A 9,064-nucleotide genomic window follows, 5' to 3' on the forward strand; every position below is an offset into this window, starting at 1 on the left:
AGGTGTACAAATTGTCACATGAAACAGAACTTACTGTTTGCTAATGTCTAGCAAAGTACTTCCGGTAAATGCAGGTAAAATAGCTTGGCCAGTATGAAAACTGTCTCTGCTGCTAAGAATGAACTTCTTGTTCCTTGTATTTTGGTATCTGTTAAAAAGAAAATAGTAAGAATTTCAGTTGTTTGACTAGCAGTCTTAAACCCACAATAAGGGAAAATATTCACCTCTCTTGAAATACCTTTCTTTTGCCAACTTATTGGACTATACAAAGTCTCTAATTTAATTGTTTGGGGTGGAGGAGGGTATTTTACAATCTTAAATAGTCCTACAGATCTAATACCCAGCAGATTTTGGAAAGATGGGAAGAAAAAAACCTTTTTTTAAAAAAAGAAACACTTATTTTATTCATATATTCTGACTGCAGAGCTCAAAAATATCCCAATTTTAATTGGTGGTGGGGAAGAATAATGCATGAATACTGAAAAAAAAAGATTTTCAACCTTTAGGTAAAACTCTTACTACATATCATGTCTGAGTGTTTTCTCCCACTTAATTTAGTCTTTCCCTCATGGCTATAAGTGAAAAAGTAAGCTGATGACCAGATAACGTTAGACACTTTCTTACATTTAGTTGTCATGGTGTGCTAAAATTTTAGCACTCTGGCTGTCATTAGCAAAAGAGAGTAGGATCTCTGGACTATTGCATGTAGAAACCTGTTTCTTTAGGGTTACCTTAAGTGAAGCTCTCTCCAGAACTCCAGCTAGGCTGCTTGCAGAAGTAATTCAGAATAACCTCAGGGCTGACTGCCTGCCCCAGAGAAAATGGGATATAGGTATTCGATTAGGAAACCAGCCAAGGTTCCCAAAGAGCTCAGAACTCCTTTTTGGTCCTTTTTTCTCCCCATGACTGAGCCCATTTTGACTCTGGAAGATGCCATCCTGCTTTGGATGTCTTTGAGCTTGTGGGATAGGTATTCATTGCAATTCTGTACTGAGAAAGCAAATTGTGACTATTTGTCTGAAACTGAAGATTTAGCTCTATTTTATTCAGAACATGCTGACCAGCATGCCAACAAAATACAGCTAAAATCTGGATAACCTTTATCTTTTCTTTCAGTGCACTCTTTCCAAATGAAGAAGTAGTGGCATTTATTTCAGGGAGCAAGTGGAGTCTTCACAAGTGAAGGCAAGATGAGACTCAAGGGAGGCAGCAAGGCAGGGGCACAGTCCCAACCATGAAGAGTAGAACAAGTCTGATGGCAGTACTCTGAGTCAGCCAAAAGTCAAGAATTACCAAATGAGTCAGTAGTGCCGAGTCAGGAAGTGAAATTATCAAGACAAAGTCGAGACTGGACACAGCGTTCATACAGTGTAGCTTGACAAGGGCTATGGGCCAGAACCTGAGCTCAAATGAAGCTATGGGCCCAAAGGGAAGAGGATGTGGGAATGGACGTCCCAAGTGAGACTGAGTAGGGTGATATACGGGGATATTCTCTTTCCCTCTTGTAGAACTCTGTAGTTCCTGCATCAGAGTGTCACCCTTATCCCTGTTCAATAGGTAAACAGCCAGCTTCCTCCTCTAGAATCTAGTTTGTCTCTTTTAGGCAAATCTCATTCACAAAGAACTGTGTAGAGACATTCTAGTTCTGCAGAGTCACAGTCAGAATGTCTAACTAGATCTGACCTAATTTTTGGATTTAGTTTTAAACAGTACATTTCAGAGGAGTTTAAAACACATTGATCTCTCGGCTTTAGTATTTCAATTACTAAATGCAGTGTCTGGAAAGCTGGTAAGAACTGATATAGATCTGAGTTCCTGCCAATTCATGTATGCAATTTTAGCATTTTGCAATGGATGCCGTTGAGCACTTAACTTGTCTGACAGTTTGAGAACTGTTTTAGAGCAGCATAGTAAATGAGGCATGTGAAATATAATGCCTGGATAATCAATGGGACTGACTCTTCATATTGCAAACTTGCACATCTTCTGTAGATCGTTTGTCTTTTAAAGACGTTCATCTTTTAAATTACTGTGCATAAACCAGATTTTAAGAGAATTAGGACAAAACTTACTCAAAATTTTGTCTCCTTTCTTGCACTGTTTATTTACTTCCACATTCTCATCCTATTTCACTAGGACTGTATATCGTTTGTATCTTAATCTCACTGAACAATGTGATCATGATTGATTTGTTCAAAACTCATCATGTTGTCACCAGTGTATCAGAGGAATTATTTTTTTTTCTCCAGTATCTGTTTCTTTGTACTCTTCCATCCTTCATGGCAAGATTGTTGTCTCATTTCCTCTCAGTACTAAGGAAGGTTTAATGTATCCATCATCTATGAGATTGACAGTACCTCCCTCAAAACATTTATGCGTTGTTTCAGTCAAGTGGCTGTTGACTCCTTGTAGACCATTAAGATAATGGCTCCAGTTGAAAAAGAAGATTTAGTACATACATAGGTTGCCTTTTTTTAAAAAAACAACAGAAGCACTGTTGCTCAAGGCAGTGGGAGAAGGAAGTACCATATTACTTTCGAAATTCTGTTTATCTTTGCATTTGTTGGTATGAAACCTTCACTTTGGGCTATCTGTCCATACAAGGACAAAAAATATTCGAATCAAATGTTATCAATCTAAAGGATAAATGTACCTGTTATGCCCTGTTACTTGTGTCATTGGCAATGGAAAATAAAGGAAGTACTAAGAAGTCTGTTTACTGCCTTACAGTGGCTTAGATTTACATAATTTGCATAAATTGCAAAGTGTCCCTAAAGGTGGAATTCTTACACTAAATGCAATTTTCTTCCTCTGAGCTAGTAACTATATTGTCAAGTGCATGTTTAGTCAAAAGGATGTCATCCTGTAAGATATATCCTGTAAGTAACTTGTACACATTCAAAGTTAAGGAAAATGAATTCTCCCAAAAAGATTATTATACCTGCCTGGATGTGATCAGAGGCCAGGGCAAACAACACAGCTTTTACTTTCTCCTTACTAATGGTAAATCCTTTTTCTGGGGTTTACAGGCATTACCTGTTCCAAGAAACTGAAGGCTTTAAAGAGGAGATGCGAACTGAAGCGAAATTCCTGTTCTAGGGTAAACTTAGTTTATTTTTTTCCCCAATCTTCACTTTTTTTTTTTTTTTTTTTTTTTTTTTTTTTTTTTTTTTTTTTTTTTTTTTTTTTTTTTTTTTTTTTTTTTTTTTTAGTAACTGTGAAAACTTCCTACACAGTTTGATTTTATTTCAGAGGGAATTTTGCCTGAATGCATGGTGGTGACAGGGATTGACTGGAGAAGTATATATTTAGAGATACAGAAAAATACAGATATAATTAAAAAATTGATTTATAAGTGTAATATTTATATAAAAAACAAGAAATCAAAATAAACAAGTTAATTTCAATATCCATAGAACTATTCATATCTCAATCCTTCTCTGCTATATTGATATACATAATATAGGTTCATAGTATTTACTTGGGCCTTAAAACTGTGAATCTGACTATCTGATTTATCAAATGCATGTACAAATTCAATAGTTAAAAAAATTTATCTACAGCTTAATTTTTCTGGCTAGTGTATTGTATATCAGAAGTTCTTTGCTAAAAATAACAGAGAACATAGTTTGAAAACTCTAATGCCTAAGCTTTAGAAGAAAAGAGGATCTGCCTTTCATCCAGCCTTCACTAGCATGTTTCTCATATGTATTATTGTCAAGATTATAAATGCAATTCTTGATTTCAAACCAATTTGCCAGCAGGAAGCCTCCTCAGAAACGACATGTAGCAACACCTGCTGAGCTCATTGGCCCAGTAAGGTAATAAACCAGTCAAAAAACTAAAGTAAAAAAAAAGAAATCAACTAAAACTATTCACTTTTTTTTTCATCTCTTACTTTGAGGATCTCTGGTAGTGACTTTCCAATTGGAAGGGGTGGACTATGCTTAAAATTTTGAAATTATTTGAAGAAAAAACATACTTGTTTTTGCTGTTTCCACATTTTTACCTATAAGCTATAAACAAAATATTAACCAGAAAAAAAAGATTAGGCTGAATATTCATGAATCTCAGGGTCTGGGTTTTCTTAAAGTTTTCCTGATGTCAGTATAAGCCATGAAATAGACTCTACTCAATGAAGTTTTCAATTTTGTCACATTTCTTCAAGGACTCCTAGAATTATATCTAGATTAGGGTATAATTTTAGACAACTCAGGTATTGAATCATCTTCCATAAACAAAAAACTCTGAGCTACCCATTTTTAAAACTACTTCTTTCACAGTACACTGAAGAAAAACTATACCATTTTAGACTTCTGGATACAAGCAGTCATAGTATCATAGAATGGTATGGGTTGGCAGGAACCAGTCTCTTGGACTGAATGCCAGTTTAACAAATAGTGTGTTTTGCATAGGACATCATGAACTCTGTTAGCTTTGGCCTACTGAGAAAGCATTGATTTCTATTTATCTAGACAAAAATATGTGTAATCTAAAATGCAGGATACTCTGGAGAACATACATATAAAACTAAAGCTTCAATTTTCAGGTTTTTCTTTGTTTCCTATGCTAACCTTCAATGTTTATAGTAATTTGGTGTCTTCATGTTCCATTAAAAAAAAAGCCTACTTACTGATTGAACGTTCTCTGCAGCACAGGAGATTATCTGGAAAGATGAGCTGTATAAACCAGAAATTCATGTTTTGATACCATATTCAAAGAAACTATATCGTTTCATCACCTTTACCTAGATTATCATTAACAAAGTATATTTCCATAATAAGCCTTGGAATAATTTGAATCATTGTAGAATGTTAAAAAGGCTTTCTTCTCATAGCAAGTCCCTCCTTTATAACCAGAAAACTGTAGTCAGTGTATTAAGGATATTTTGCTTTTATATTGACTCTTTCTCACCATCTTTAATATACCTGTTGGTTTCAGAGCTTTTTGTTTCTCTTTAAATGATTAGACAGGCACCTCTGAAGTAAGATTTTACACAGTACTGTGATTTTTCATGGATTCAAGGCCAGAAGGGTCTAGCCTCATCCCCTGTATACCACAGGTTATTGATCCGCTCATTTGCTCCATAGCAAGACCAGTGACCTGTACTTCTCTGAAGCATGCTTTCCAGCAGATATCCTTCTGTAACTCAAAGACTATCCATACCTCTCTTGATATTCTGTTCCAATGGCAAATTGCTTAAAGGTCACTCAAACCACTATGTCTTATGTCTATGCTTTGTTTTTAAATCACAGTTTATCAGACTCTAGTTTACAGCCATAGGTTATAGATAGGTCTTTTCTTAATGAAGAGAACAATAATTTAACTAATAAGTTGCTGGTTTTTTCCTTGTGAAATTATTTATCTCAAATAAGTTCTCAGTTTGCTTTTGATAGATTCTTTTTCTTTCAACCTCTCTATTATTTTTTAGGACACTTCTCTGCTTTATTTTCTCTCTCTCCCCTATCCTTTAAATCTGTGCATAGTGGAAATGAATGCACTTGTCCGTTTCTGTAACAGATATTGAAGAGATGGAAACTCTTAATAAGCACTATTTAATTTTTCCCATTTATGGTCCTCATTAGTTCTTTTGCCACCACATTGTAGGAATGATTATGAGGCATTTCTGTATGCAAATAATCTTTGAAGTCCAGACTTCAGCTTCGTGGTTGTAGGCTCTATTCCATGGTCCTAAACTAATAATTTCGTATTATTTGCATTTAAACACATTTTATTATATTTCGGTTTAGTGATGTAGCTAGTCCTCATGAATTCCAATCATACCCTAAAGATTCACTTGTCTGTACACAAATTTGTATTTGTAATTTAGGCATTGTATAGCTGCCCTCAATATGAAAGTTTGTGGGAGGGGTGATGAAGATGTTATTTACCCTTCAAACAAGTGGATTACTTTGGGGAAACCACTTTCTTTTGTGTAAGGTAAAACCTATGCAGGTATTTTTCCCAAAAATGCCAAGACAGTGGAAGGATTAAAAAAACAATTTATTGCAGATGCAAAGACAACTTCATAAGGATGCTGCACACAGTGGGTCCCCAGGGAAAAAAGACAATGCCCCACCTTCTCCAAAACTTTTTGTATCTTCTCTCTCTCCTCCCACACCCTCTCTGGCCCGAGGAGGCCTTGTAATGTCTGCAAACGTTATGTCTCTGCATTCCAGGAAGAGAGAGAGTTTGCTCTCAGCTTCTCCCTGCAACTTTCTCTGAAATGCAGAAGGAAGTAAAAACATCTAACTCGTTTGAGAAGGCATTTTGCAGTCTTACTAAGGAAAACAAGTTCTAGCTTCCCTTTACAAATTCTTGCTCAATTGCACTTATCCTTACATTTCCAGATAACCTTGCTGCATCACAGCAGATTCTGATGACATGCTAGCCTAACATCTCCTGCTTGAGGCAGGGAAAAGGGAAACAGTGTTTCCTGGCAGGTGTCTGCTCTGTGGTTTGCAAACTTTTTAATCTTGGGAGAAGTTCTCCAGTTTATTGGTCTCAGACTTGTAGAAAAAGAAGCTAATGCTGCCTCCAGCCTAACCAAGTCTGCTCAAATACTAGTCAACCTTTTAGACACTGCGTGTATGTGAGCGAAAACTTATTTTCTCAAAAATTATTCCATCTCACTGTATGAAAATCACTCTTCTCACAACATGCAAAGTGACAAAAAAAGAAAAAATGCTACTTTTACCACTCTAGAATGAAAAGACATTTTAATTTAGTAATTTAGTTGGCTTGTATCACACTTGTTTTTCTTATAGCAGTACTTTGATGAAGAAATAAAATTATTTAAATCTGAATTTGTTTTGATTGAGATCCGCCACTTGTAGTATAAATATACATAAAATTTGCATATATAAATAAGATTGCAGCAGCCATATCTTTTATGACCACAACAGCAAACTAAACCCCACTTAATGTTGGAAAAGGAAACAGAAAATGATTGGTAAGAAAAAAAATAAAAAATAAAACCCTTGAGTATTTAAATCCTGTGTCACACAGTTTACACATTAAGGTAAAATTATTTGTCATTTTTTTGAGTTCAGAGCTATGCTTCTGACATTTAAATATGTGGTACAAAGCTATAAATCAATATCCTCATTCTAACAGTTAAAGAAAGCTTTCAGAGCTAATTGAAGTGTCTGTGTCATATATGTGTGTGTTTTTCAGTATCAAGGGCTATAACATGTCAAAGGAAATGCTTTTGTTGTACAGAGCAATTTTTTAAGTGCTTTTAATTAACATTCATTTCCAGGTGGAGTTTGAGTACTTAAAGGTACTTTTGTTAAGCATTTCTGAGGATTCTTCAGTAACAGTCAAGTGGCGAGTGACTCTTAACAAATGTAAAAGAAGTCTTGGTGAAGGCAGACAAAAATATCCTTTTACTGCTGGCAAAATTCCTTATTTTGTCTGATATTTGACATATGCATACTTTTCCTTCTCCTTCATGGTCATCATAAATAGCAGTTCTATAGTCTGCAGGAGGATAAAACATATCCTGGGACTTGGAAAACCAGCCTGATGAGGAGATTAATGTGGTATTAATTGTTAAGAAAAAAACAAGTGTACAAACACATGTAGATGCTGCCATATGCCTTCCTGTTCATGCATATATTGTGCATTTTGTAATTCCAGACTAAACTAATGTAAAGAGAATCAAAATTACTCTCCTGGGCCAGCCTGAAGATCGTATGGGTTGCACTTAAACTATTAAATGTATTCATAACTTAAAGTGATCCCTACCCTTCAAGCTGAGTGGTTCACTGTGGTTTACCTCCACAGAGCTCAGGGGTGGAACAACGGTGTTACTTTGCCAAAAGATGAGATCATCAATGCTTAATGTACCAAATTTGTACAGTGACTTTACTCACAGGAAAACAGTGAGCAATTACTGCCTATACACTGTATTCATGCCACCCACTTTACAAGCATCTATCACACACAGGCATCCACTTTCCAGGTTGAGAAGTCTTACCCAAACAGTTAAGCATTCCCTGTACAGAAGCCATCCCCATAGCACCTCTACTGGTTGTTTTTGAACCTTTTCAAGTCTACAGTGTTAAAGATGAGCACATTCCATGAAAACTTTTTTTGGAAAAACACTGATTTCTATTCCTTTCCTCATGACTTTTGATACCTGACTTCTTTTGACTGCAGTGAACAGATGAATTATTATGGAAATATTACAGCTCTAAAAATAGATAATGCCAACTTGTTCTGTGAACATAATGTTTTTAAATCAGCTAAACCCAGTGGCAGAGTTTCTAATGCAACCAGTTTGGAGGTATGTATGTGCCTTTCCACAAAATCATTTCCTCTTCTTCCCTGCTCTTCAAATCTCATTGCAGAGCTCTAGCATGACTAAAATGAAGAATCTACCCTCATGCCCAGCCAGGAACAACAATCAAGTTTTAAAATGTACTTTTGCATAAGCAGAGGTCTAGAAAAGGGTACAATAGAGAATTCACAAGCAACATGTGAAGTACAAACATAATATGAAATTGCACAGCTTTGCATTAAGAAAATTAAACCCAGAGCTAATAGTTTTGAATGCCTCTTTATCAACAATATCTTACACAAGTAAGCTCAATATTTAGTATGTTTTAGCTTTTCAAGATTAAATTTATAAAAGCCCACTGCATCAACAGTGGAATCAACCCACTTGAGGATCACACCTGAAACTGAAGAGCAACCAACCATCACAACATGTTTCTCAGTTGCTTCCTTGCTCTTAAGATCTTGCACAGGTGCTTCTGAATGCAAACCATTCTTTTCCACTATTTTCTGTTTTATTGAATTTCACCCAAGAGAGAAGTGATTCACAGAAGTTATCCTGAGTGTGGCTTTAGGCTCATCTGTGATGTACAATGAAAGGAGAACAACACACAACAACAACAGCAAAAATGTGTTATGAACCAAATTGCTTTTTCTAGGTCAAATCAAGCATCTCCTTATACGGAAAACAGCTATAAAGCAGTAGAGTAACTCCCATGAAGAGCTGTTACTTTCTGAGAGAAAGGACACCATAGTTCAAATACTAGATTTATTAAGCATTGCC

The sequence above is a fragment of the Empidonax traillii genome, unplaced genomic scaffold (genome assembly GCF_003031625.1).
Source record: "Empidonax traillii isolate 1590-97213 ecotype Southwest subspecies unplaced genomic scaffold, ASM303162v1 scaffold216:size1596308, whole genome shotgun sequence".
Lineage (NCBI taxonomy): Eukaryota > Metazoa > Chordata > Aves > Passeriformes > Tyrannidae > Empidonax > Empidonax traillii.